This window comes from Nerophis ophidion, linkage group LG03, assembly GCF_033978795.1.
Source record: "Nerophis ophidion isolate RoL-2023_Sa linkage group LG03, RoL_Noph_v1.0, whole genome shotgun sequence".
Classification (NCBI taxonomy): Eukaryota; Metazoa; Chordata; class Actinopteri; order Syngnathiformes; family Syngnathidae; genus Nerophis; species Nerophis ophidion.
This window is the reverse complement of record NC_084613.1, coordinates 30,958,044-30,985,914: the sequence shown is the minus strand read 5'-3', so window position 1 is coordinate 30,985,914 and position 27,871 is coordinate 30,958,044. Positions and strand designations below refer to the sequence as shown.

Here is a 27,871-nt window from a genome sequence, read left to right as displayed (position 1 = left end):
CTGATGAGTGCGGCGTTTGGAAATCCAAACCCGGTTGGAAGAAGAGCCAAAACATCCTTGCCATCTTTTAAATAATCAATATTCAATCTATGTCGCAAAACAGTTGCAATAGCAGAATCAATGTCAGCACACGACTCCTCGCTCCGTGCCGCCATTGTTGTTTGAATCAAACAGTCAGTTTGGTGCTACGTTGCATCTATGAAATCGCGCCAGGCGATCCTGTTTGGTTCATTATTTTTTGCTAACTGGAAAGAGTTTGCAATGCCTTGGAGCCCAGATCCTTGTGTGGAGCTCAGTGAACTACAAGGGTCTGGCGAGAGTTGGTTTACCAACCTGCCAACTGCTTCATGAGGCTGTGTTCTGAAAATTACTTTTAAAAAAGCTAGCAGCAGCAGTTTGTCGGCAGCTTTTTTTCATCTTTTACTGGTTTGTGTTACCTCTTCTTAATAAATAGATTGAATGTACTTTCACGGCTGTATGTTCTTGTCAACAAATGGGTATTGTTTGGATGCAAGTTTGTCACTTCAATCATTGAGTTTCATTCTCTCTGACCCTCATAGTTACTAGTGCGCAGTGCAGTTTGTGTCAAGTGGTGGTAGAATACAAATTTTTGTCTTTTACTGACCAGTTCCTTTAACTAAGATTAAGTTTCATCCGTGTTTGAACACTGAGTCTGTGAGCTAAGAGGAGCAACCCCACTACCCTTTGTGAATGGTGCAGGATGGGTGAGGGGTCAGATGGGTGTGGGGGGGGGATAGACACACACCTCTCAGCGCGAGTTATCAATCATTTGTCAGTTTGGTTATGCTTTATATGTATTTCCAACATGCTATACAATTGGGCAAATAGTTTGTTTATTTTTATCAAATATGGATGGTTTTATTATTAAAAGCGTTGAAATCCCTTTTCACCCATGTGAAAGTTTGTTTCGTTTTTTAATCACACAGCCTATTTTTAGGCGCATTTGCTAGTAAATCTGTCACACTGTACAGCACTGTAAACACCAGTAGTCTCCAAATTACTGATAAAAGAAATATCAGACACAGAAAATCATCTAAAAAACTGTAAAATTCTCCACATCAACATAACCAACGGAATAAAAATTAAAAAATGATATGGCATGCTATTTCATTTTAAATTCGTTGGTTCACTAATTTTTCTGTAGAGCAAAAAGGTATTCATCCTTAGACAATTCATTCAATCATCATGCGGAAGCCAAGCGTCCTGGCCAACCGAGGCCACATTCACTTGTAATTCACTTCTAGAGGGCGTTTTATTTCCGTGGGCGAGACAAAGCCAACAATTTATCCAATGACCGTCTAGTTTGGCTCCAGTGGAACAAACCACCTTATGCTCCAAATGAATGAGACGAGAGTTGCGTCAGCTGTTGCTGATAGAGACACGAAAGCATGTGGGAAAAGAAAAGGTGGGGGACTCATCATATATGTTAACAACTGCTGGTGTAACTCAGGACACATCTCTGTGAAGAAAGTCTTGTGTTGCCAAGACCTGGAGCTACTAGCTGTTAGCCTCCGGCCATAGTATCTGCCGAGGGAGTTCAGTCACGTGATCTCCCTCTGTGTTTACATTCCCCCGAGGGCAGAAGCTGCCAATGCATGTGAGATGATCCACGTCATCACATCAAGGCTACAGACAAAACATCCTGAGGCTTTTTTCATCATTTCTGGGGACTTCAATCATGCTACTTTGGACTCAACGTTAGCTGCTTTTTACCAGGCTGTGGATTGTCCCACGAGAAACAACAGGACAATTGACCTACTGTATTCTAATTTCAGGGATGCATACAAGGTCACACCCCTCCCCCCACTAGGGAAGTCTGACCACAATCGTGTTCATTTGCGGCCAAAATACACCCCCATGGTCCAAAGACAGCCTGTTAACACTTACTTTGTGAGAAAGTGGTCCCCTGAATTGGAAGATGCCCTCAGAGACTGCTACAACACCACAGACTGGGACGTGCTGCTTCCACAGGGTGAGGACATTGATGGGCTGACTCACTGTCTCACAGATTACCTCAACTTCTGCGTGGACGTGGTCTGCCCTGCTAAGACTGTTCGGTGCTACCCTAATAACAAACCCTGGGTAACACAAGAAGTTAAAGCTGTCCTCAACAATAAGAAAGCTACCTTCAGGAGTGGAGACAGGGAGGCGATGAAAGCAGCACAGCGGGAGGTGAAACAACGCGTGAGGGAGGCTAAGGACAGCTACAGGAAGAAGCTGGAGCAGAAGCTGCAGCAGAACAACATGAGGGAGGTCTGGGAAGGTGTGAAAACCATCACAGGCCACAAGACAAAGACCAGAGCTGTTGTGGGGACAATAGAGAGGGCCAATGAGATGAATAACTTCTTCAACCGGTTCAACCAGCCATGTCCTCTCCACCCCCCACTCCCCATCACAGCCACCACCACTTCAGCTCCCCTCAACGGACCTCCCCCCGAGCCATGGCAGCACCCCCACACCCCCCCACACACCACCACCTCTACGCAGACAGTCATCTCTGCGGACCAGGTCAGAGGTCAACTGAGGAAGCTACAGGCAAGGAAAGCAGCAGGCCCAGATAAGCTGTGCCCCCGACTCCTGAAGACCTGTGCTGCAGACCTGGGTGAACCACTTCAAAGGATCTTCAACCTCAGCCTGCAGCTGGGAAGAGTGCCCACCCTCTGGAAGACATCATGCATCGTTCCAGTTCCCAAAAAGAACTGCCCCAGTGAGCTGAACGACTACAGACCAGTGGCGCTCACCTCTCATCTAATGAAGACATTGGAGCGGCTCTTTCTCAGCCTCCTCAGACCACAGGTGCACCATGCCCAGGACAGCCTGCAGTTTGCGTACAAGGCAGGCGTTGGTGTGGAGGATGCTATCCTTTACCTGCGGAACCGAGCCCACTCACACCTGGATAAGGGAAATGGCACTGTGGGGATCCTGTTCCTGGACTTCTCGAGTGCCTTTAATACCATCCAGCCCCGCCTCCTCCAGGACAAAATGTACAAAATGCGAGTATACCCCTGCCTGGTTGCCTGGATTTCAAACTACCTCACCGACAGGCCACAGTACGTCAGACTGAAGGACATAACATCTGACACTGTGATCAGCAGCACCGGAGCACCGCAGGGAACGGTGCTGGCCCCTCTTCTCTTCACCCTGTACACCGCTGACTTCTGCTACAACTCAGAGCTGTGTCACATCCAGAAGTACGCGGATGACAGCCACCGTCGGATGCATCAGGGACGGCAGAGAGGAGGAGTTTTGGAACCTGGTGAGGGACTTTGTTGTCTGGTGCCACACAAACCTCTTGCAGCTCAATCTGTCAAAGACCAAGGAGCTGGTCATTGAATTTGGGAGGTCGAGTCCACGGTCACAACCTACTGTGATCGAGGGAGTTGAGGTACAGACCGTGGACTCATTCAAGTACCTTAGGAGTTTGGGTGGACAATAAGCTGGACTGGACTGTTAACACGGACCACCAGTACAAGAAAGGACAGAGCAGGCTGTACTTCCTCAGGAGACAGCACTCCTTCAACATTTGTAGAAAACTCTCCGGGAGAGGGGTTAGTGCGTCTGCCTCACAATACGAAGTTCCTGCAGTCCTGGGTTCAAATCCAGGCTCGGGATCTTTCTGTGTGGAGTTTGCATGTTCTCCCCGTGAATGCGTGGGTTCCCTCCGGGTACTCCGGCTTCCTCCCACTTCCAAAAACATGCACCTGGGGATAGGTTAATTGGCAACACTAAATTGGCCCTAGTGTGTGAATGTGAGTGTGAATGTTGTCTGTCTATCTGTGTTGGCCCTGCGATGAGGTGGCGACTTGTCCAGGGTGTACCCTGCCTTCCGCCCGATTGTAGCTGAGATAGGCGCCAGCGCCCCCCGCGACCCCGAAAGGGAATAAGCGGTAGAAAATGGATGGATGGATGGATCTTGTGGATGTACTACCAGTCTGTGGTTGCCAGTGTTCTGTTCTACATGGTAGTGTGCTGGGGGGGCAGTACATCTCAGAAGAACAGCTACAGACTTGAGAAACTGATCAGGCGGGCCGGTTCTACAATCGGAATGAAAATGGACTTACTGGTGACGGTGGCAGAGAAGAGGACTGTTGACAAACTAGTGAGCATCCTGGATGATGCCAGTCACCCTCTGCATAGCGTTATCAGCAGCCAGAGGAGCCTGTTCAGTGCTAGACTGCTTCATCCCAAGTGCAGGACTAATAGAATCAAAAACTCCTTTCTCCCACACGCCATTAGACTGTACAACTCCTCTCTGGGGCGGGGGGCGAAGGTATAAGGATGACAGGGGATGCAAAACAATAACAGTGCAATACGTTTTCATAACATGGTCGCTACTGCCTACTTTCTCTTGTTAATTTCTTATTTTACTGTTATATTTGTATTCCCATTGTTGCTTTTATTTTTTATTCTTATTGTAATATTTCTCTATTTTGTTTCCATTTAAACCCCCATTATTTACTTTTTACTTTTTTTAAATTGATCTCAACTCTGTACACTGCTGCAGGAATTTTAATTTTCCTGAACGAACTCTCCTGAAGGAATCAATAAAGTACTATCTATCTATCTATCTATCTAGTGTTGCTGATTCTGAACAAAAGTTGAACACATTCTAGCGCGTATTTAGTCAATGAGATGAATGTAAAAACACGAGTACATATTTGGCTGCTTTTATTTTTTATATATTTTTTAAGGGAAGCTGTCTTTGTAGTCTTAGAGCAATCGCCCGCCACCGTGCCATACCCGCAGCAAGTCTCCAAGGTAAATGGCCCCTGGCATGTTAGAACAAAGCGGGGCATGTTAGAACAAGGCGGGTTAGGAAAGTCGGCAAGTCAGATTGGCTCTAAAGGCTGGGTCTAAAGCCGCCCCACCCTGAGCAAAGGTGCGGGTGAAGTGACCACGCAGGCGGTGCCTCAGTCTTACTGCCGAGGCTCCAGACAATCACGTGCGTCTTTCTGACAGTCTATCAACGTTTTTCAGTGGCTGAATTTTCAGTGCCTCACTAGTTAAATTAGCCATGTATTTCCATTCATACAATGTTAAATTTGTTTTCATGTAAAATATCCAGATTTTTAGGCGTTATTTAAAAGGTGTGGCGGCTTTAATATTGCCGTGGCTCTGTGCCAGGATCAATTAAGTACCTGTCGAGGAAACCCTGTGCATATGTTTAATGTAAAGCCTATAAATTGTTTTTTTTGACAGTTAAAATCAAGTTATCACGCTCCCCTGCGCTAGCACATGCACAAAAACACCCACCAAACAGCCCATCTCAGGGCTTCACTAACATGATGGATAGTACTTTATTTATTCCTTCAGGAGAGTTCCTTAAGGAAAATTAACATTTTCAGCACAATCCCATTCAAGATCAGACAAACATTACAGGGAGACAGAACAGGATCGCTGACGGGTCTGCCGACTTCCGGCGCCCCTTACAAAAAAGGTGAAATACAGGCAAACAAGAGGGGGGAATGAGAGAAAAAAAATTAAAGATGAAATTAAAAGAAAAGAAAATTTAAAAAAATCGGTCTAAGCCTGGGCCTCTGGAGAGGGGGTCCAGACTGCGGCCAAGGGAAAAAAAAACAACTCATAGCCATAGTACACATCCCTCTTACATGTGAGTAAGAGAGAAACATCAAACAGCACAGATAAAGGACATGAAAGACAATAAAGCTGGGAGACAACAAAGAGAGCCGACTCCACTCTCAGCCGCTAACAAACTCTCGGCCAATGTCCAGTCCGCATAAAAGTGTATTGCCGCACACATGGAGAAGGCAAATGAAGCTTCACCACAGACATCTGGAGCTCAGACCATTGTCCGCTGTCGAGCCTTACTGCGCACTGGGTGGACACTGACTTCAAACTGCAGAGTGCAGTGTTACATGCACGAGAATTCAGGGGATTGCACACAGCTGATGCAACCACGCACGCCATGGAGGAGATGCTGCATGACTGGAAGATTGAGAAAAATAAGGTCCATGTTGATTTAAGAGACAATGCTGCCAACGTGAAAAAGGCAACGGATCAGCTAGGTGTATCAATCTTAGGATGTTTTGCTCACATTCTTCAGCTTGTAGTCCATGAAGGGGTCTTGTCACAGCAAGCTGTAAGTGATGCACTAGCCAACGGAGGAAAAATAGTGGGCCACTTCAAACATTCCCCCAAGGCTTACTCAAGCCTTGAAGACCTGCAAATAGAACTGAATGTCACACCAAAACGTCTCCAGAAGGATGTCCAGAAACGATGGAGCAGAACAAAGTTCATGATTGACAGTCTCATTCATCAAAAACGGTCACTGCATGCCTACTCATCTGAAGAAAACTACACTCTGCCAGCCACTCTAACAGCAAACCAGTGGGGGCTGTTAGAGAAGACCTCAAAGGTTCTCACCCCTTTTGAAAAGCTAACAACTCTAGTCAGTACCGCGTCTGCTACCACAGCCAATGTCATCCCCTATGTCCATGCACTGGTACAGTTTCTCAGTAAGGAGAGTGAAGATGATTATGGGATCATAACTATGAAAGCCACCCTGTGACATTGTTATCACCAGGAAGGATGAGATCACCTACCTAGGTTCCATTCTAGAGGCTAATCTTTCCTGTGATAAAATGGCAACCAAGGTGATCAAAAAGGTCAACCAAAGAACGAGATTCCTCTACAGAATCTCCTCTCTGGTCAACAAATACACCTTGAGGATTCTAGCGGGAACTCTCATTCAACCCTTCTTTGATTACGCTTGCACCTCCTGGTACCCCAGCACCTCCAAAACCCTCAAATCTAGACTCCAAACATCCCAGAAAAAGCTAATCCGGTTACTTTTAGACCTCCACCCCAGATCACACCTCAATCCAACCCACTTCTCCAAAGTGGGCTGGCTCAGGGTGGAGGACAGAGTAAAACAACTTGCACTGAGCCTAGTCTATAAAATCCGCTACATCTCCTTGATACCGAAGTACATGTCAAACTATTTCCTTAACGTAAATGACCGCCATAAGCACAACACCAGGGGGAGCTCCACAAACCACGTTAAACCCAGATTTCGATCTAACAAAGGTCTTAACTCATTCTCTTTCTATGCCACATCAATGTGGAATGCACTCCCAACAGGTATAAAAGTAAGTGCATCTCTATATTCCTTCAAAACCGCTCTAAAACAACACCTCCAGGCAACTTCAACACTTTACTAATACCCTCCTCCATTCAAATCCCATCTCCCCGGATTATAAACAACTCAAATGTACTTCTAATGTATATACTTGTTCTTATGCTATCTGAACTCACTATGTTCTCTGCTGGCTGTACATATCCTACTGTAAGACCTACACTGTTTCAATGTCCACATTTCTCTGTTGATGCAATTGTTGATGACTGAAGTTCTGATATCAACCAAAGCTCCCCACCCACCCCCCGGATTGTAAATAATGTAAATAATTCAATGTACATACTATGATGATTAACTTGTGTGATGACTGTATTATGTTGATAGTATATATTTGTACCATGAATTGATTAACGTGGACCCCGACTTAAACAAGTTGAAAAACTTATTCGGGTGTTACCATTTAGTGGTCAATTGTACGGAATATGTACTGTACTGTGCAATCTACTAATAAAAGTATCAATCAATCAATCAATCAATCTGGATGCAGTCCACAGACGTTTCAGGCATGTGGAATCGGAGCCCCTCTACACCGTGGCAACCGTGCTGGATCCACGTTATAAAGACAAGTAAGGAAATTTGAGTTAAATTCTTGCATTTATTTAGCCTAATCTGATGTATATGAGAAAAACTGTACTGTTTACAGTGAGTTGGTTGTAGCCTATGTGACTGTGTTTTGACTGCATAAAATAAGATTACGGGTTATATTACTAAAATATGCATGTTACATTATTTTGTATATTTTATATTTATGCCAGGTACTTTAGAAACCAAGAAAACCTGGGACATGCAAAAGCAGCGTTAAAGGCAGCGGTATGTAAAGTAGAAGAGGAGCTGAAGACCAGTGGACAAGACTCCACGGATGGCAGGTGCAAGCAGCAGCCTTGGCAGCATCTTTGACGAAATACTGGAGGAGAGCAGCACAGCAGCAGGTCCGTCTGACCAGATCACCACAGGGGCAATCTGTGAAATGGAGAGCTACTTCTGTGAGGCTCCGATTGAACGGAAGAGCAACCCTTTACACTACTGGAGCCTAAACCAAGCTCGACCCCCCAACATGGCAGCAACAGCAGCTAAATTCCTCTGTGCTCCCTGCACGAGTGTGGAGAGTGAAAGGCTCTTCAGCACAGTGTCAATTATCATTGAGGAGCACAGGAGCAGGTTGACAGCACAGCATGCCGAAATGCTTATCTTCTTAAAAAAAATCTCCACATTAGGCTTGGACTGCAGAAAGTGGAGGAGGAGGAGTAGTAAGGGTAGTCAGCACTGACTGATTCTTATTTGTTTTATGCTCTTATTAGAGTGATATGTTTATTGTGTTTACACTATTCTTCAGTGAAGATTAAGAGTAATTAATACATTGTTTTGGGCGCAGTCAGTCAGTCAAACTGGAGCTGTGAACTCTTAAAGGGGAACATTATCACCAGACCAATGTAAGCGTCAATATATACCTTGATGGTGCAGAAAAAAAGACCATATATTTTTTTAACCGATTTCCAAACTCTAAATGGGTGAAATTTGGCGAATTAAACGCCTTTCTGTTTATCGCTCTGGAGGCGATGACGTCAGAATGTGACGTTGCCGAGGTAACACAGCCGCCATTTTCATTTTCAACACATTGTAAACATTGGGTCTCAGCTCTGTTATTTTCAATTTTTTTTGACTATTTTTTGGAACCTTGGAGACATCATGCCTCGTCGGTGTGTTGTCGGGGGGTGTAACAACACTAAGAGGGAGGGATTCAAGTTGCACCATTGGCCCGAAGATGCGAAAGTGTCTGCCGCCAGACCCCCATTGAATGTACCAAAGTGTCTCCACATTTTACCGGCGATGACAGACATGGCACGTAGATGTATGGATAACCTGCAGATGCATTTGCAACAATAAAGTAAACTAAATCACAAAGGTGAGTTTGTTGATGTTGACTTATGTGCTAATCAGATATATTTGGTCGCGGCGTGACTGCTAGCTAATCGGTGCTAACATGCTCCGCTAATCGATGCTAACATGCTATTTACCGGCGGTGCTAAAGCAGACATGGCACAGATATGTATGGATAACCTGCAAATGCATTTGCAACGATAGTCAACAAAATCACAAAGGTGAGTTTTGTTGATGTTGACTGCCAGCTAATCGATGCTAACATGCTACGCTAATCGATACTAACATGCTAATTACCGGCGGTGCTAAAGCAGACATGGCACAGAGATGTATGGATAACCTGCAGATGCATTTGCAACTATATTACATTTCCTTCCACCCACATTTAATGCGAAAAAAACACTTACCAATCGACGGATTTAAGTTGCTCCAGTGTCACAAGATGCGAAAGTCCTGATCGTTTGGTCCGCACATTTTACCGGCGATGCTAACGCAGCTATTCGGCCATGCTATGGCTATGAATAGCGTCAATAGCTAATCGCTCAATAGCTTCAGTTTCTTCTTCAATACTTTCATACGCCAACCATCTGTTTCAATACATACGTAATCTGTTGAATCGCTTAAGATGCTGAAATCCGAGTCTGAATCCGAGCTAATGTCACTATATCTTGCTGTGGTATTCCCATTGTTTGTTTACATTGGCAGCACTGTATGACGTCACAGGGAAATGGCTAGTGGTTTCGAAGATAACGAAAATAAGGCACTTTAAAGCTTTATTTAGGGATATTCCGAGACCGGTAAAATTTAGAAAAAAACAACAAGCCACTGGTAACTCATTTTTATTTTTTTTTAACCCTTTTGAAATTGTGATAATGTTCCCCTTTAACTTAGAGCAGTTGGACAGTGGACAATATTGTGTTGTTTTTGTTGTTTTTTTGTCCCTGCCCACAGTTGTTTCCAACATATGCTGACAGTAAGAAAAACAACTGAAGTGAACTTGAATTGTTTGCACTTTAAAACTTTTTTTTTTTAATTGGATTTATTTAGGTTATTTTTAAGGGTCTTCTGATTTATTTTTAATTTATTCTGTTCAATTGTATAATTATGTTGGTATTAGTGGTTATTTTGTACTTTAAATATAACATTTTGTTTTTATTGGATTTGTTGAGGTAACACTCATATGTTGAAGGTTAAAATGTATGTAACCAATTGGTTAATAATAAATGGGTCAGTTTTTCCTATACTTACTCTTGCTGACTATTGTTTTCTGTTTTAACACTACATCAGTAACAGTAACATCACTTTATCAAGCCTTTTCTAACATTCCACACAACAAAATAAGGAATAAATATATGTATGATTTGTGCCTATATCGTATTGATATCGGTATCGGCCAATACTCAAGGCTACAATATCGGAATCATATCGGAAGACAAAAATTTGTATCGGGACATCCCTAATTTGGAGTGCAGATGCATTACTCCAGTGACGTTAATCTTTGGAAATAGCCGAAGGAACTCGGAGCTGAATATTCAAAATGGTTGACTTAATCTGTAACATTTTGTGATTTTTAAACAGTGTTTTAGCGGATTGTAAATACAATTGGATATGGTTTAATGGATACAATGAAACATTGTTAAGCTATGTGCATATGTATGTGTATATATACATGTATATGTGTGTGCGTATATATATATATATATATATATATATATATATATATATATATATATATATAGGTCACAGTGTGTATTTTAATTATGTTTTAAACGTTATATTTTAGTCTGTCCTTTGCCTGTATTTTTTTGTGGTGTACAATCCTTTGTTTTTCAACAGTGGTTGTTTTTAAAGGGCTTCATAAATAAAGTTGGTATGGTATGGTAAGCATATGAGGTCAACTTGTTTTTAATGAAACAACACATGTACTGATAATGTGTTACTGCTATAGTAAAGTCCTTAAACAGAAGTAGAGTCTCTGAACACAGTACATTTTCTATAATAAAATCAGAAGAAGATGCTAGATTTTAAAAACAACTAGCAACACTGAAAAAAATCCCAACAAAGTCCATTGTACAAAAATCAGCAACAATTAAGAATATGGCAAAACGCTAAAAAATGTTAAGACTGAATAATAACAGATTTGTTTTAAATCTATGTATACATTTTTTTAACCTTTTTACAGATACGTGTGGACTGCATGATGACACTAGCAAGCAACCCCAAAACTTTGTTTTATTGAGAATATAGAATATTAAACACAGCATTCAAAAATCTTTCACAATGTTTTAGAGCGACTCTGGTATCTACGCACCGCTTGATACTTTGTCAGCACATTACGGCTACCGTAGTTGTACATCAACATACGGGTATTATTATGGTGTGTATAAGGACCCAAAAATGGCATCTTTTAGGAGATATTATCTGGCACTTTGTTTGAAAACTACGGTAACATCCAGTCATTCTTCTTCTCTGGCTGCCTTAGTCCAGGTGAGAGGAATTACCGTGTAGGCAACAAGGAGCTGCTTGCCATTGTTCTGGCTCTTCAAGAGTAGAGGCACTAGCTGGAGGGCGCTGCCGTACCATTCATTGTTATCACCGACCACAAAAACTTGGCCAACATCCACTCGGCCCTAAGATTAACTTCCCATCAAAAGTAAAAAGTTTTTTGCTTTGATCATTAAATTACGATAATGGTGTGCCAGGGCATACATGCATAGGACAAATTTAATTGATTATTCGCGCCTGTATGTAGATCTTCAGTCGTTTAAAAAGCTCCACATTTACACTTTCATGGCAAATAATGCCAACAAACTTAGAATTTTGCAAGTTAGTTTCAATGTCATTTAAAACAGTGGCACTCAATGCCTCTAGCATTTCATCTCTTGCTTTGTGATGGCCATAAACTGTGTGTGCTGCTTTAAGAATGGCAATATGTGGGGTGAGTGACGTGTGTGAGTGGGCAAGTTAGGAAAGATAGCGTAAGCATGAACAGATGTCAGGTTGGTTTTGTGGAAAACATAAATAAAGAGTTGTAACAAATTATAAAATATGTTACAACTTCCATCCATCAAGTTTTTACCGATTATTCCATTAGAGGTGGGGGGCGCTGGAGCCTATGTCAGCTGTAATTGGGCAGAAGGCGGTGTACACCCTCGACAAGTGGCCACCTCATTGGAGGGCCAACACAGATAGACAGACAACATTCACACTTACCCAATCAACCTATCCACAGATGCATGTCTTGTATGTGTTTAAAAGTCAACAGCTGCATCATAGACATCATGGTAATATTAGATCCACTGTGACCTTTGATGGGGTTCATTGTAGAGCATACAGTTGGGACAGACATGCAGCGAGATGATCCTAATACATTTTTACACGCAGCAAGATAATCATGGTGCATTCTACCCTCAATATTTGATCGGACATTTAGCTAATCAGTAGCAGAAAGTGGTGTACTGAGAATAGCTGTTCCTTGCCATGTTTTACAGTCTGCTAATCAACACATTCAAATCTGCTTAGACAAAACAAGAATAAATCACTGAGATTTGTCAGGCTATGGTGCTAAAGAAGTGAATTAAGTCATTGTGTACATTGCTTGGTTTTTCAGCTATGTGACCACGGGTTTAACTTTGTGGGCATAGCATAGGGCTACTGTTTTTTTACCTTTAGCTATGAGTCAAATATACAAGGCAGATATCGTGAAAAAAATATGTGATTGAGGCAAAATGGATCCATCCAATCTTAAGGATAAATACTTTTCACAAGATTTAACATTACCAAAGTGGACTTTTCAAATGATCGGGTCGACCACAATTACAAAAGTATGAAGTAAATCATTGATGTACATTAATTAATATTAATGATGAAAGACAATTTTGGATTATTTTGCGCATCGGGATAGGCTCCAGCGCCCCCCTTGACCCCGAAGGGAATAAGCGGTAGAAAATGGATGGATGGATGGCATTTTAAATCAAACCTTTGCCTCTGGTTTATCATTAATTGCTCTCTATCTGTTTTTCCTGTATGTATTTAAGCACCATGTTTGCCACAGAACTTTCCTCCAGGTGTTATTTTTGTCCATGTGATGTCAGATGAAACAAAAATTGAGCTGTTTAGCCAGAATACCCAGCAATATATTTGGAGGAGAAAAAGTGAAGCCTTTAATCCAGGGGTAGGGAACCTATGGCTCTAGAGCCAGATGTGTCTCCTTTAATGACTGCATCTGGCTCTCAGATAAATCTTAGCTGATATTGCTTAACACGATAAGTAATGAATAATTCCACTGGTAATCGCAGTGTTAAAAATAACGTTCAAATTATAAAACATTCTAATGTATTTTAATTCCACCATCCATTTTCTATCGCACCTGTTGAAGAAGTATTATATTTATTATTGGTTAGCTTTAGAATAACAATGTTATTAAAAAGAATAAGATACTTATTATACTCTAAAAATGTTGGTCTTAATAATGCATGTTGTAAGTGTTAAAAAAATATTATATGGCGCTCACGGAAATACATTTTTAAATATTTGGCTTTCATGGCTCTCTCAGCCAAAAAGGTTCCCGACCCCTGCTTTAATCCCAGGAACACCAACCTACCGTCAAGCATGGTGGTGGTAGTATTATGCTCTGGCCCTGTTTTGCTGCCAATGGAACTGGTGCTTTACAGAGAGTAAATGGGACAATGAAATAGGAGGATTTCCTCCAAATTCTTCAGGACAACCTAAAAACATCAGCCCGGAGGTTGGGTCTTGGGCGCAGTTGGTTGTTCCAACAGGACAAATACCCCAAACACATGTCAAAAGTGGTAAAGGAATGGCTAAAACAGGCTAGAATTAAGGTTTGAGAATGGTCTTCCCAAAGTCCTGACTTAAATGTGTGGACAATGCTGAAAAAACAATCCAGTTAGCTGAACTGCACCAATTTTATCAAGAGAAGTGGTCAAAAAATCCACCAGAAGCTTGTGGATGGATACAAAAGCGCCTTATTGCAGTGAAACTTGCCAAGGGACATGTAACCAAATATTAACATTGCTGTATGTATACTTTTTACCATATATCCATCCATCCATTTTCTACCGCTTATTCCCTTTTGGGGTCACGGGGGACGCTGGCGCCTATCTCAGCTACAATCGGGCCATATATATAAAAGTCGGTCCATCCATTTCCTACCGTTTTTTATTCACGCGCACGCACGCACGCACACACAGTTTGTGTGGTTTGGATTTGATGTCAGTTTTTCACATGGTCCCAAACCCAGCGTTCGTGCCTGAAAGGTGATTGGCGGAGAATGAGGGAGTCCTGTTGTGTGTCCAGGGAAGCGCAGACTCACGAAACAAAAGTGTTTTCACAGGAGGTAAAACCTGTAGGAATTGTGCTGTTTGTAATCATAAGATTAGTAATAAAAGTTAAAAATAGCGTCTAAGACTTTGAGATTTCTTCAGGCAGCCACAAAATATTATTTTACTTTAATTTTTGTCAAGTAAAAAAAAAAATTCTTATTTTCAAGGTGTGGCGGTAATCAAAATGCTGTGGCAACGCTCCATATTCAATTACATTAGGGGAAACCCTGCACTAGATAGCAGTAGTGTATAAGCTATTGAACGCTATACAGAGTAGTTTGGGAAGTTATTCATTAAATTGACACATTGGAAGTGTCGGCAAAGTATGCATTAAAACCAACAAAACTAAAGACAAGTTATTGCTCTTGAGTTTATCTAACAAGATATCACAGTTTCTCTTCTCAATTGTCAGTCACAGCAGTGAATCCACAGCAGGACAGAAAGACGGTGCAACCACACTAGTGTTATGAGAGTAGCGTATGTGTGTGCTTCTTTATGAATGGCAATGTGTCAGGTGAGTAACGTCAGTAAGCGAATATTTTATCGAATATTTTATCGAACGCAATTTTATATTGATTGTCTATAGCAATATGTATTGATATCGTAATGTCGGCCCAGCCCTACCAGTAACTATTATTAATTACTTTTTTGAAGTTATTTTTAGAACACTGGTAGTAACAGTAATGTGATCCTATTTGGGATCCTCTGTAAGTCCAGAACATGTGAAGTCAAACCATGAAGGTATGCACGCATGCTAACATCCTCTGCGGTTGTCATTTGTAAAACAAGAAAATATAGTTTTAAATTATATCCGTCAGTAGACTTGATATGAAAACGCAAAAAATTACAACATGGCTGACTGGTGGGAGATGCAGTCGAAGGGGTCTTGGCCCGTAGGAGGGCTGCCACATGTAATTTAAGTCCGCCCACAAAACGGCAAGCTCTAATGAGGCAATCAGAAAGCAGTTTGAAGAAGGTCTGTAAAACAAAATCCATGCAACATTTGACCAAAGCACCAACATTAAATGTTATGTAGACCAGTGGTCCCCAACCACCGGGGATTGGTACTGGGACGCAGAATATTTTTTTATTATTATTATTATTTTTTTTTTTTTTTGATTAAATTAACATACAAAAAACAAGATACACTTACAATTAGTGCACCAACCCAAAAAAACTCACTTTTCATGACAAAAACCTCCCTTTTTCATGACAAAAAAAAACAAAAAAAAGAAAGACCACGGCCCACACAGAAAGTGACATCAGAAAGAATGCACCACAGCCAAACTCGGCGGCAACCACTAGAAAGATGGAGGCGAGTCATCCAGACATGCACGTGTTTCTCCTTCTTGTACATGTACAGGCGCTTGTGGAAATCACACATCAATACCTTAAAGGCCTACTGAATGAAACCCAATACTACCGACCACGCAGTCTGATAGTTTATATATCAATGATGAAATATTAACGTTGCAACACATGCCAATATGGCCGGTTTAGTTTACTAAATTGCAATTTGAAATTTTCCGTGGCGTTTCTTGTTGAAAACGTCACGGAATGATGACGTGTGCGCGTGACGTCACGGACTGTCACGAAATATTAGCGCAGCACTATTTGCAGCTAAAAGTCGTCTCTTTTCATCGCGCAATTAACAGTATTCTGGACATCTGTGTTGCTGAATCTTTTGCAATTTGTTCAATTAATAATGGAGTAGTCAAAGTAGAAAGATGAAGTGTGGAAGCTTTGGCCTTTAGCCACACAAACACACGGTGATTCCTTGTTTAAGCTTTACTATGGATCGGAGCGGTCAAGCGAACATGGATCACGACTACATGTCAACTGGCAGGTTTCGGTGAGAAAATTGTGTTAAAAAGTAGCCTCTTACCGGAGATCTGTGGAGTTTGCGCCGTCCTTGTATCTGCCCTCGACTTCCCTCAGACACTGGCCTCAAGACACCCGTGGACACACCCCTCCGACTATCAGGTACTATTTAATCTCACTAAAACACTAGCAACACAATAGAAAGATAAGGGATTTCCCAGAATTATCCTAGTAAATGTGTCTAAAAACATCTGAATCCGTCCCAATGAAAACGCATTTTCTTTTTTCTTTTTTTTTTTCTAGTCCTTCGCTATCAATATCATCATCCACGTATCTTTTATCCTCGCTCAAATTAATGGGGAAATTGTCGTTTTCTCGGTCCGAATATCTCTTGCTGCTAGAGGCTCCCACTAAAAACAATGTGAGGACGTGAGGAGCCTTCACCCTTGTGACGTCATCGTCTGCGACTTTTGGTAGAGACAAGGCTTTTTTATCAGCACCAAAAGTTGCGGAATTTATCGTCGATGTTCTCTACTAAATCCTTTCAGCAAAAATATGGCAATATTACGAAATGATCAAGTATGACACATAGAATGGACCTGCTATCCCCGTTTGAATAAGAAAATCTCATTTCAGTAGGCCTTTAAGAGAAGGAAACCGGCGATTGCAGCTATTTGGGATACAACACATCTCTGACGGCAACATAGCAATGTTGAGCGACCGTTTTGGATAAGCCCTGGAAGAACGGCAGCCTGGTGAGATATGTGTGTCACCAAATGTGTTGTGTCAGAGGAACGGCAAGAGAACTTTCAGGTCCAGGTCAGCTGTGATTCTAGTTTGTGAAAAACTTTGTACATTTGTCAAGGGAGAGACAACGAAAATGCGGGCTCCCGTGGACAAGGGAAGACCACGAAAAATAGCAAATGCATTTTGACTGGCAAAGCAGACTGTCAGTTATTGTCTGCAATGCATGTCGATGTCAAGCAATTACTCAATGTCTAGTTTTGTTCTCCATAACTATTGTGAAGCCATGAAGTGGTTGCGGCCGTCAAGTACAACCGCCAATTTCAGCCTACAAGCACAGTGTCTTGTTGTTGTAAAATGTTCTTTATCACATTGTTTACTTTCACACGCCCATTAAAGATAGGATTCATGTATGATGGCATAGGTGTGTTTCACTACGATAGTCTAAAGAGCTGCTGATGACAAGCCAAGCAAGGTTTACCGTTAAAAGAAATGTGGCAATAGTTTACATTGAAACATATTGCATGATCTCGCAATACTTTTTGCAAGATCTCGCAATACTTTTTGCGAGATCTAGAAAAAGTATATTTTCCTATGTCAGCGAACTGGAAGTAAAACCGACACAGCTAGTGTGAACCGGAAGTGAAACAGACAAAGCGATGGAAAAGCCTACCATAATCCGTGGGAGAAGTTTATGGATTTCTATTTTCGTTTTGGCCTAACATATAAAGACATCAAATCGTACTATGGTGCCAAAGCAGAGCATAGATGATGGGTAGGCTACCGCATGCTCCCGCTAATCCATTGCTGTGTGTCTGTTTCACTTTTGGTCCACCATCACTGTGTCTGTTTTACTCCCGGTTCACTGACATAGGAAAACAACTTTTTGCGCAAAAGTACTCAGGGTTTCCCGCAGCGCTTTGTTGTTAATGCGGCTGCCTTAACAACAAAGCGCCACCGCCTACACTAAAGTCTTAACAAGCTGCTCTGTTTAGTTCTGACTCTTCCTCTGTCAGTATGTCTTTACAGCCCCCAGCATTTTCTCACCCACGGAACCATCTGATTGGTTACACGCAAAGCGGTAACAGCTAGTGGTGCAACGGATCAACATTGATCCGTTATCCTTTCAGATAAATATCTTCGGTTCGGCACACACGTGATCAGCGGTTTGATTTTTGAAAAAAAAAAAGTTGTTACCACGTTCAGTCCACACACAGTTTAGTCATGGCGAGCGGAGTAACGGAGGAGCTTGAACGCCCCGCGCCATTTAATTTGTGTGTTTATAGGTGCAGACTCGTTTGTGCAAAACAAGGGTTTTAAACACATGCTGAAAGTGCTTAAGCCACGTTAAGACATCTAGTCACTAACCCACTTCAGCAATAAAATTGTGCCAGATCTTTTTGAGCAGGAGAATAAAAAAGTTAAGGATGAACTATCCCGAGCATCATCTGCTGCGCTCACGACAGAAAGGTGGACGTCCAGGAGAACTATGTGACGATAAGCGCTCAGTTCATCACAGCAGACTGGGAGATGAGAAGACACGCCCCCTCTACGAGAGTCACCTTGCGCAGGTGCTGACACAAGCAGTGGAGGAATGGAAGATAAAGAGGCCCAGTATTAAGATCCCAGTCACAAATGATAATACCAAAAATAAAATAAATGCAGTGAATGAGGCAGGACTGGGACCACATATAGCCAATAGGATGGAGCATTTCCTTGGGAGGATCAGGAAGGTGGTTTCCTACTTCCACCCAAGCACAACAGCTGCTCAAAGCAAGAAATGCTAAAGCTGCCAACTCATAAGCTCATACATGATGTCTCAAAAAGGTGGAACTCCACTTATATGTTGGAGCAGCAGGCAGCTATTTAGTCTGCAATGACCCACAAGACCCTGAAGAAAAATGTCAGACATCATCATCCTCCTGTCTGATGATGACGTGAGAGTGGCAGAGGAGGTTCTCCTGGTGCTTAAACCCCTCAAAACTGTTACATTTCTACTGAGCACTGAAACTTCACCATCTGTGTCAATGATCCTGCCACTAAAAACAAGGATTCTACAATCCATGGCTCCAAGTGTGGAAGACAGCAGCATCACTCCAGATGTCAGGCTTTATGTCACTACCTATGTTTCAAGGAAGATGATGTGCCTTATGTTGCACATTAAGTTGTTTTTTCATTAATGGTCATTGGGTACCAGTTTAAAGGAGTGGTGTGGTGATCCGCTCCACACAGTGCAATAACAGTCAGCGCATTTAATGAATCTTACCTCACTAAATACCACTGATTTTCATGCGTTTTTTTGTCATACGTGTAGCTATGATAAAGGACACATGTTTTATTATTCATAGATTGCTTAACAGTAATAGAATATTCTCATATGCTAAAAGTGACCTGACGTCAGACATCAAAACTGGGAAAATAATCCCAGAGAAGGGGGAAAAAAACGGTCAGCTATTTTAAAATTCAAGAAACAATATGATTAGGTTATATATACATTCATATATCGTACATAAACAATGTACGAATACATTAGATATGTATATATCTTACGGACCTGTAGACTGTATCTCTGTTGCTGCAGGAGCAGAGAGTTTATTCTGTCTTGACATTACATTCTTCCCTAAAATGATCATGTTTACAGTAGGGCTGGGTGATATATTGATATACGCGATATATCGCGGGTTTGTCCTGTGCGATATGGAAAATGTCTATATCATGATATTAGAGTATATGTTCTCATGCAGTTGCTTTTAGCTGTGGGCATTAACCTGCTTGCTCTTCCCACTCCTTCTTGTGTCTCCTTCTCAAAGACAGTAAGCGCAACCTTCTTACACACGTCACATACTGTCACGTAATACGTCACATACCATCAAAATGCCAATGCAAACATTTCCAGATCAACACCGTATGAAATAAACAGTCAACAACAAAAGGAGATAATGTCCGCAGTAAACTACCACATTGCAAAGGACATATACTATTTGATTTCCTATTATGCAGCTCATTTTTAATTGACAGTTATTAAAATATCTTGTGTGACATCATGCACAAAAGTGCACTTTATTTGTTTTAAACTACTGTAGTGGCGTTCTGTACAAAAAGTGCACTTTAATTTAGTGTTTTGGTATGTCATCTTAGTGACATCATGCACAAAAGTGCACTAATAGCTTGTTTTGAAATGTCTGAAAATATTGCATTTTCAGTTTTGGAAATGACATGAATGTTTGTGCCACTGCTTAATAACTGTTTAATAAGTACAGTTTTGGTCAATTGACTTAGTTGTGATTTCCTTCTCTAAATGAAAGTTTAAAATGAGTATATATTAATGCAGTATGAACAACAATGTTTAAAGTAGACAGATAGAATCATCATATTGCTGTGATTATATGTATCAAGTGTTCATTCAACGTTAAGGCAAAATATCGAGCTATATACCGTGTATCGCGATATGGCCTAAAAATATTGAGATATTAAAAAAAGGCCATATCGCCCAGACCTAGATTACAGTGATTGTTTTATATGTATATTTTATGTATGTCGCTTTGGATAAAAGCGTCTGCCAAATACTTAAACATAAACATATATAAACACCTAAAAGTCCTTATTTCAGCTAAAACCACCAATCTATCTCACTGGATTCAGAATAAAACTAAATTCCGTCTTACCCAACAATGTTAGTATTTGAATATTGTTACTTGAAGACTTATTCCTGGTTACAATTATACTGTTAAGAAAGCTTTGTCTTATACTTTGCCTAAAATGAGAATGAATCATAATCAGTGGCGGCTGGTGATATTTTTTTTTAGGTGGATCTGAAAGTTTGTAAACCAAACCCCTGTAGAGGGGGTCATCCTCCCCCAGAAAATTTCTTTGTGATTTTCACATACAAATTAAGCATTCTGACAAAATAATGGAGACAAAATAGAACATTTCATAGGTTTGCAGAGAACTATATACAATATGCACACTGAAGGCATGATGCCACCCGAGGTTTCAACTTTACGTTATTCAATTATGACATTTATAAATTTAATTAATTTCATTGACAAGCAATTCTATTAAGGTCATACTCTTGTTTGCTAGCGGCTATGATTTTTAGTGCTATTGAAGATCTTTGCTCCTTCTCAACTCTGTGGTTATATTTTTTCACAAAATACAACCAATAGTATGTTAATGTTAAATCTTACTCGTGAAAAGTAATCCCCCTATTCATATTTTCAACAGTGCGCTCATTTAAGCAGGAAAACGCTGAACACCATATTTGCTTTCTACCTGTCAACTGTCAGTGTAGGCTGCTTGCTGGCTCCTCATCACCACTTCAAGATGGCGGCCGAATTTTTCGCATCACAGCAGCCAATGCTGCATCTACTTATTAGATGTATATAGAGTCAGTGCTCCTTCGGTGGACTGAGCAGAAAGGTAAGCAAAAGGTAGCGGACTCTCCCCAAATTATAATAAAGACTTCCAAGTCAACTACTAGTAACATCACTATGAGCCCGTTGACATTCTAGAGACATAAGCGTTGGCTCAGCTCGCTCACAGTCCTTGAGGTGAAGGCTAATTAGCTTTTAGCGTAATGTTAGGTCACTGTGCGGTGTGTGTGTGCGCAAGTGTGCGTGCGTGCGTGAAAGCGTGTGCGTGTGTGTGTGCATGTGTGTGTGTGTGTGTTGAAGCAGCAAAAAAGGACATTATGTTAAATGAAGAGTTTCCTGAAGCTGTCTTTAATAGTTGATATAGTAATGTAACTGCATCATAAAGCCTATATGAACTCCATGGTGTTCAGGAATGAATAGTCTCTCCTATTGCTATTGTACTATTTTTTTCAGCTATAGTTACATTAATCATTAGTAATGTAGCAGCATAGTTTTGAATGGCAGGGTCCCTGCTATCACATGTTGATAAAAATCTAACATTTACATAATAAAAATCAACTACAGGCTTCCTAAATGCTGTAATAAATTAATCATGATGAGTTGAGCATATGTCAGCATGTGGCCCCACTTTTAACTATTTTGTTCAACTCTTATTGCAAACGCCTACTTACAGTAAGTCATTAATTTGACTTTGTAAGTCATCATTTTAGTATCTCAGGTAACTAGGACTGTTTTGTTTTTACTTTACGGAAAAAATATCGAGATATATATCGTATATCGCCATTCAGCAAATGGAGCGGAAAACAACCAAAGTTGTAGGCATCTTCAAGGTGTAAATCTCGCGCCAGGCCGTACCCATATCCGCAGCAGGTCTCCAAGGTGAACAGCCTCTGGCATGGTAGAATAAGACTCCACCACAGTCTGGAGTCTATTGCTCCCCCCAGGCTGTGGTGGCAGCGACGAGGCGGAGACAGTCCGAGTTACACTGATCCTTACACCCACCCACCTCCTTCTCCGGTCCCTTCCCCTTAGAGCAAGGGTGCCCACACTTCTTCTGCAGGCGAGCTACTTTTCAATTGACCAAGTCGAGGGGATCTACGTCATTCATTCATTTATATGTTTTTATTTATGAAACTTATGTTTTTGTTAACATATGAAAGGTTTTTAATGATAATGCAATAATGTTTAACTCATATAGAGTAATTTTTTTCATGAAGACAAGAATATAAGTTGGAGTATTACCTGATTCGGATGACTTGCATTGATTGGACAGAAGTGCGGATAACGTCAGCATTTTCAAATGGAGGAGAACAAAAGTCCTCCTTTCTGTCCAATACCACATGAAAGTGGTTGGTTTTTGGCATCTTATTTGTCCAGCTTCCATACTCGTTTTTATACACTTTACAAGAAATCCATTAGCTCCATAGCTTGCTAGCTTGTGCATTCCAGCTGTCTGAGACTCTTATTTTGTTAGCACAGGCAAGAGGAAGCACCGCTTTTATTGCTAAGATAGGAACTGGTGCAGTCGGTCTTCAGAGTTTTGACAGCAGGTACGGCGCGAATGTGTTGAAATAAAAAGTGTTTCTCTGCTTCCGGTCTATCACTTTTTCTTAATAATGAGCTCGCAGCAGCCAGTGTCATCTCAGAAGACCCTCAGGTGTCGTGAATGTCAATAAAGTGACAAAAGTGACGTCTTGGTGAAGACTGATGATTGCTAATTTTTAGGTCTATTTTTTTTAAATGCCTGGCTGGCGATCGACTGACACATCCTCCGCGATCGACCGGTAGCTCGCGATCGACGTAATGGGCACCACTGCCTAAGAGAGTCACCACCTTAACTAACAAATTTTCTGGGGGAAACGCTGGTATTGTGAGATCTCGCAAAACATCCATTTTGATGTGACATTTTTTTGCGTATGCGTCTTAGGTCGCGTTTTTACCATGAATTGATTAACGTAGACCTCGACTTAAAGAGGTTGAAAAACCTATTCGGGTGTTACCATTTAGTCGTCAATTGTACAAAATATGTACTGTACTGCGCAATCTACTAATAAAAGTTTCAATCAATCAATCAATGCGCCGGCGGACGGAGGGGGAGAGGGAGAGGGGGTCCTAAAGGCCTACTGAAATGAGATTTTCTTATTTAAACGGGGATAGCAGGTCCATTCTATGTGTCATACTTGATCATTTCACGATATTGCCATATTTTTGCTGAAAGGATTTAGTGGAGAACATCCACGATAAAGTTTGAAACTTTTGCTTGTTAATAGAAAAGCCCTGCCACTACCGGAAGTCGCAGACGATGACGTCACATGTTGATGGCTCCTCACATCTTCACATTGTTTTTAATGGGAGCTTCCAACAGAAAGTGCTATTCAAAACCGAGAAAACGACAATTTCCCCATTAATTTGAGCGAGGATGAAAGATTTGTGTTTGAGGATATTGAAAGCTACGGACTAGAAAAAAAAAAAAAGAAAAAAAAAGTTCCATCCATTTTCTACCGCTTATTCCCTTTTGGGGTTGCGGGGGGCACTGGCGCCTATCTCAGCTACAATCGGGCGGAAGGCGGGGTACACCCTGGACAAGTTGCCACCTCATCGCAGGGCCAACGCAGATAGACAGACAAAAAAAACAAGTTAAAAAAAAATACGCGATTGCATTGGGACGGATTCAGATGTTTTTGGACACATTTACTAGGATAATTCAGGGAAATCCTTTATCTTTCTATTGTGTTGCTAGTGTTTTAGTGAGTTAAACAGTACCTGATAGTCGGAGGTGTGTGTCCACGGGTGTGTTGACGCGCAGTGTCTCAGGGAAGTCGACGGCAGCTTAATGGGTGGCACAAGCTCAGCTGATCTCCGGTAAGAAGCAACTTTTTACCACAATTTTCTCACCGAAACCTGCTGGTTGACATTCGGTCGAGATCCATGTTCACTGTGATCCATAGTAAAATTTCACCTCCGTGAATTTTGAACAAGGAATCACCGTGAGTTTGTGTAGCTAAAGGCTAAAGCTTCCCAACTCCATCTTTCTACAATATTAATTGAACAAATTGCAAAGGATTCAGCAACACAGATCTCCAAAATACTGTGTAATTATGCGGTTAAAGCAGACGACTTTTAGCTCTGTGTGTGCGCAGCGCTCATATTTCCTAACAGTCCGTGACGTCAAGCGTGCACGTCATCATTACGCGGCGTTTTCAAGAATAAACTCCCGGGAAATTAAAAATTGCTATTTAGTAAACTAAAAAGGCCGTATTGGCATGTGTTGCAATGTTGATATTTCATCATTGATATATAAACTACCAGACTGCGTGGTGGGTAGTAGTGGGTTTTAGTAGGCCTTTAAATAAGTTGAAAAACTTATTCAGGTGTTACCATTTAGTGGTCAATTGTACGGAATATGTACTGTACTGCGCAATCTACTAATAAAAGTTTCAATCAATCAATCAATCAATCAATGCGCCGGTGGACGGAGGTGGAGAGGGGGTCTTAAACGGTGGCATTGTAATGTGTGAACACGGATAAGGTTATGTGGGATTTACCCTGGATAACCTTAGTGTAGAAGGGGCCTATATTGTGAAACCTTAATTGATGTGTCAAAATAGACATAAACTTGGACTTCAAGGTTGTTACATTGCAACAAAGACCAGCCAGACGGCCATTTTCAACCATCATGTACAAAATATAAGGAATTGTTGTAATAATGAGATATATTATCGGATGTTACACTATTATGCTTTGTCAGCGACAACACAAAACTAAGAAGTTTATGTTATGTTCTGATAGTTTATTGTATTGACCTACTGGCTTGCTTTTACCACCTTTAAGTACAAAATGTGTCAATTATGTATTTGTCGCTGGACATGCATAAGTTAGGCTAATAAAAACAATGAGTCATCAAAAATATGCATTGAACAAACATAATAAAAATTATACAATACAAATATCACAGACACCATGTTGTGTGAGATTAATGTGAGTAAATTAGCCGCCATTACTATCGTGCGATATCGCTGTGCTGATAAGGAATACAACCGCAGTGATAGTCAATATCGTCCTTATCACATTGTTACTTTTCCACAATGGACGTATCTCAGGAAAACAATCAGATAAAAGGATTTCATCCACACTTCTACACTACATATGAAACAAATACATATATGGAACGCAGATTTTTTTTTAAATCTTTTAGCCGCTGATTCGTAACAACGCAGATGAGGTTATATAACAAAAGCTTAACAGTCTTGCAAGTAATGTAAGTTGAAGAGCATTAAAATGTTTGTTTTAATGTTTGAGCATCTCCTTCCGCCCGAAGAGAAGTTGTCGCTGAGAAAACAGCAGGCGTCGAACATTTGCCGTTTTAGCAACACACAGCCGTCAAAGTGAAGCTTGCACGTACCTGCAGACGAAGGCTGCTGTGTAAAAGAAGTTTAAAAAGGTGTAAAAATGACTATATATAAATTGTGTAAGAGAGGATGCCGCAGAAAAAGTACACAGTGGACACTCACGAGGAAGAGGCTCGTTGGGCGGGTCACGTGGTGACGTCACAAGAACGGCGTGCCTCCGCAGCAGAGATAGGAGCAGCGAGAAGACGTCTCACTATCGGCAATGTGTACTGGACCGTGCCATTTTGCTACGGTGGCCGATAGCGGAGGGACGCATAATAAAACAATTTTCATTAAGACAGTTTCCAACAGTGACATGCAGTGAACTAAACACCTGGTGAGCTATATATATATATATTTTTTTTTTATTTACTTAAAGGCCTACTGAAATGAGATTTTCTTATTGAAACGGGGATAGCAGGTCCATTATATGTGTCATACTTGATCATTTCGCGATATTGCCATATTTTTGCTGAAACGATTTAGTAGAGAACATCCACGATAAAGTTCGCAGCTGGAGAAAAGCCCTGCCTCTACCGGAAGTCGCAGACGATGACGTCACATGTTGAGGGCTCTGTCACGCCAAATTTCTTCTCCCTACAAAAACCTCCCCCCCCCCCCCATTTACTTCCGGGGTCATGATTAATACAGACATTTTGTTAACGCTATATTATAAAAATATAACGCTATATTATAAAAATATAACGCTATATTATAAAAATACAGACGTTTTGTTAACGCTATATTATAAAAAAAATTAAAAAACAATTTACAAACACAAGCTATGGAATGATATAAGAGGAAACGTGACCCCGGAAGTAAATGCGTCATCCCATAGCTTGTTTGTAAATTTTTTTTTAAAAATTTTCTATAATATAGTGTTAACAAAACGTCTGTATTTTTATAATATAGCGTTTATTTTTATAATATAGCGTTAACAAAACGTCTATATTAATCATGACCACGGAAGTAAATGGGGGGGGTTTGAAGGGGGGAAGAAATTTGGCGTGACAGTTCCATATATTCACATTGGTTTTAATGGGAGCCTCCAACAAAAACAGCTATTCAGACCGAGAAAACGACAATTTCCCTATTAATTTGAGCGAGGATGAAATATTTGTGTTTGAGGATATTGATAGAGACGGACTAGAAAAAAAAATAAATAAATAAATAAAAAAATGCGATTGCAATTGCGTTGCATTGAGACAGATTCATATGTTTTTAGAGACATTTACTAGGATAATTCTGGGAAATCCCTTATTCTTCTATTGTGTTGCTAGTGTTTTAGTGAGTTTAATTGTACCTGATAGTCGGAAGTGTACGTCCACGGCCGGGTGTTGATGCGCAGTGTCTCGGGGAAGTCGGCGGCAGCTGTATGGACGGCACAAGCTCAGCTAATATCCGGTAAGTGGCGACTTTTTACCACAATTTTCTCACCGAAACCTGCTGGTTTACATGTAGTCGGGATCCATGTCCGCTGTGATCCATACTAAAGTTTCACCTCCATGATTTTTAAACAAGGAATCACCGTGTGTTTGTGTGGCTAAAGTCTAAAGCTTCCCAACTCCGTCTTTCTACTTTGACTTCTCCAATATTAATTGAACAAATTGCAAAAGATTCAGCAACACAGATGTCCAAAATACTGTGTAACTATGCGGTTAAAGCAGACGACTTTTAGCTGTGTTTGTGCGCAGCGCTTATATTCATGACAGCCCGTGACGTCAAGCGTACACGTCATCATTACGCGACGTTTTCAAGAAAAAAGTCCCGGGAAATTTAAAATTGCAATTTAGTAAACTAAAAAGGCCGTATTGGCATGTGTTGCAATGTTAATATGTCATCATTGATATATAAACTATCAGACTGCGTGGTGGGTAGTAGTGGGTTTCAGTTGGCCTTTAAATTCATATGTGCAGCTAGTCATTTTTGATATAGGTTGCACATTAGAATTACAGAAAAAAAAGGGAGTTATTTGCTTTCATAAAAACGTTATCATAATGATATTATGATATGATAAATGTGTCCAAAAATCTATTTGATAAAGTTGTTATTAAATACTTTTTGGTCCCATTTGCTTTTAAAGGAGAACATTATCACCAGACCTATGTAAGCGTCAATATATACCTTGATGTTGCAGAAAAAAGA

The 27,871-nt window shown here is 41.0% G+C and overlaps 1 protein-coding gene across 3 annotated transcripts in view; it reads right to left on the bottom strand.

Moving 5' to 3' along the window:
• far1 (fatty acyl CoA reductase 1) overlaps positions 1-25,956 on the bottom strand; it is an 86,059-nt gene extending 60,103 nt beyond the window's left edge. Inside the window, exons 1-2 of one of the 3 annotated variants that reach the window (XM_061894898.1) lie at positions 25,741-25,852; positions 24,102-24,239 (exon numbers count right to left, since the gene is read on the bottom strand). The gene's annotated coding sequence lies outside the window, so the exon portion shown is untranslated. Of the gene's footprint in view, positions 1-24,101; positions 24,240-25,740 lie in introns of all 3 variants that reach the window. The other 2 variants (XM_061894897.1, XM_061894896.1) reach the window with 2 other exon arrangements.
• Between the last annotated feature and the right edge of the window lie 1,915 nt (positions 25,957-27,871).